This window comes from Oryctolagus cuniculus, chromosome 8 (assembly GCF_051225735.1).
Source record: "Oryctolagus cuniculus isolate XC-2025 breed Fujian yellow rabbit chromosome 8, ASM5122573v1, whole genome shotgun sequence".
NCBI classification, from domain to species: domain Eukaryota; kingdom Metazoa; phylum Chordata; class Mammalia; order Lagomorpha; family Leporidae; genus Oryctolagus; species Oryctolagus cuniculus.
Genome location: NC_142874.1, coordinates 139,106,292 through 139,108,901, shown reverse-complemented (window position 1 = coordinate 139,108,901; position 2,610 = coordinate 139,106,292). Strand labels below are relative to the sequence as shown.

At 54.5% G+C, this 2,610-nt stretch overlaps 1 long non-coding RNA gene across 1 annotated transcript; it reads left to right on the top strand.

Moving 5' to 3' along the window:
* The first annotated feature begins 1,216 nt into the window (after positions 1-1,216).
* Positions 1,217-2,383, top strand: LOC138843292 (uncharacterized). The gene is made up of 2 exons (XR_011377996.2): positions 1,217-1,458; positions 1,576-2,383. It is a non-coding gene; the product is annotated as an uncharacterized LOC138843292 (long non-coding RNA).
* The last annotated feature ends 227 nt before the right edge of the window (positions 2,384-2,610 follow it).

Below are 2,610 nucleotides of genomic sequence, written 5' to 3'. Positions count from 1 at the left end.
AACACCACACGTGCAGCCGCCAGATGTTTGCAGAGTAAGAAAGGGGGCGAGGTTCACACCATTGTTCTGTCTTCTTGCTTCCCGCCGAGCCTCCTTCCTGTGGGCTGCCAGACGCATTAGCAGGAGCCTCTGCTCCGTGCAAGTTCACGGCCAGCGCCAGCCCTGCCCGTGAGCGAGACACTGCTCACCGGCTGCCTTCCTTTTCCTGCACAGCTGCTGTTTGTAGAAGGACACGATTTGGAAGTTGATTTATTTGCCCTGTATTTTTTTTTTAATGAATGGACGTGGATGTTTATTGAAACAATTAATAAACCCCAATGATGTGATTAGAATGGAACAGAAAAACATCCCCCGCTCGCAGGTGGGAATCTAGGACTCGGAATGTCCACTCCCAATGCAAGCGCAAGTTCAGAGCAGGATTGCGGGGTCTTTGAAAACAAAACAACCAAACGCGGCCGATCGGTTCTTGTTTTGCCCTGCACAGCATTTGCTCTGTGAATGACGAAAATCACTTCCATTTGTGGAAGACCGCGGGCTGCAGCTCTTGCCCTGTCTGTTGTCTGCGGGAGCCCCCGAGGGTGTCTGTTTGTGAGCGCAGAGGAAGAGAGAGGTCCAGGAAACAGAGGTGGGCAAAAGCATCCCCCCTTCCCCAGTCGCCTCAAAAAGCCAGGGTCTGAGACCCAGCCTGTGCGTGACACAGACTGCCGCCAATGTGCTGGCTTGCTTTAAAAAAATGTGTTACTTCGAGTGCTATGAACATGTGCACCGCCATAGAAAGCTTTCAAGGAATAATCACTGGAAAATAATTCTCCTTGCCACCCCCACCCCTCATCAGCCACCAAGTTCCCTTAGCAGACGCAACGGCTGTTACATTTCCGGAATGTTCCCGAGACGGTCCCTGCAGATATAAACATACGCATGTGCGTGTGTTTTCTAAGTGCACAAATAACGACGCACAATACACATCGTTCTGCAGCAATCCAGCCGACAGAGGTGCTTCTCCTGCCCTAAGCGGTGTCAGGAGAGAGAAAGCTTGTGTCGGCTCGGTGAGGTGTGTCTGGCTCTGGCTTGATTCTTGGATTGTTCTGGCAAGATGGCGACTCAAACTCCAGCGCGGCCACAGCTAAGCCCAGAGTGCAGAGGCAGCTTTCGGGTCGCGGCCGTCCAAACCTGCAGATCTTCAATAACAGGAAGCGGGGGGCGGGGACAGGAGGAGGGGAAGAAGGGGGAACTGTGTTGAACCCAATGTCCCATGCACCTGTGAGACATGCTTTGCATGTAGTCTTGCAAAGCAAAAGTCCCCTGGTTCTTCTCGCAGCTCTGGGAAGGAGAACTCACTGCGTGTCCCTGTCGGCCATCACCGTTGCTGGCTAAGCTGTCCAGGAGCCGCCTAGCATCAACATTCGGGGAGGTGGAGAGGCAGCCGGCACTACAATCTGACCTGGATGTTAATGTTAGGTAGGCCAGCTATTCATTTAAATAAGTTAATTCCACACCTCGGGGCCTTGGTTTTTCCTTTATGTAAAATAGAAATACACATCTTACAGAGTGCCTGTCGCTCTCTGCTTTTAACAGAAAATTCAGGCTTTGTGGGAGTCGGCTATTGCTGGAATAATACTGCGAAACAAGCAGCCCCCAGGGCTTGAAACAACGCCCGCGCGTGTCCTGTGTGCGAGTCTGCTCGCTGTCCGCAGCGGCCCCAGTCGCGGCTTTGGGCAAGGTTCTGGCTGTGCTGCACCTGCCTTGCTTTCAGACCGGAGAGCCACAGTCGCCACGAGCGTGCTCTACCTACGGGGCATCCGGGGGCTGAGAGCTCGCGACGCCCCTCCCAGTCCCAGCACTGTGCTTCTTCTGTCCCTGTGCAGTTGTCAAAACATCACAAGGCCAAGGGCAAAGTCCATGGGGCAGGAAGAAGACGCACTACAGAGTGAGCCACGACGGAGACCCCTAGAGGGCGCCATGCAGGAGCGCCGTTAGCGTCCTGCTAGCAAACAGGGAAGGCGTGAGAATGCACGGAGCAGGTAACTGGAGGACAGGCATTGCGGAGCAACGTGTTAAACCGCCGCTTGGGACGCCCTTGTCTCAGATTGGAGAGCCTGGTTCCACCGCCAGCTACTCTGTTTCCCAACCGGCCTCCTGCTCCCGCACATCCTGGGAGGCAGTGGGTGAGGGCTCAAGAGCTTGGGTCCCAGCCACGCACATGGGGGACCTAGAGAGAGTTCCGGGCTCCCGGCTTCATCCTGGCTCAGCCCCAGCTACTGTGAGCATCTGGGGGAGTGAACCAGCAGCTAGGAGAGCCCTCTCTCCTCTCTCCTCTCTCCTCTCTCTCTCATGCTCTGCCTTCCAAATAAATTTTTAAAATATATACTAATTCTGAAATACATCTCAAAGTGTTATTTAAAAAACCCCGAAGCCCATCCATTTCTAATTTTATTCCTCCACGGAGAGTTGGCACACACGGAGCCTCTGAGACGTCCCCTCTAAGGGCCGACTCTCAGGGTCCCCTCTAAGCAGGGCCGACAGCAAGGCGAGCTCACGGCTCCCAGGTCCCCCTTCCCTGGACAAAGGCAGCTCTGCAAAGAACCCAGGCTGGGGACCTTGGAGAGTGGG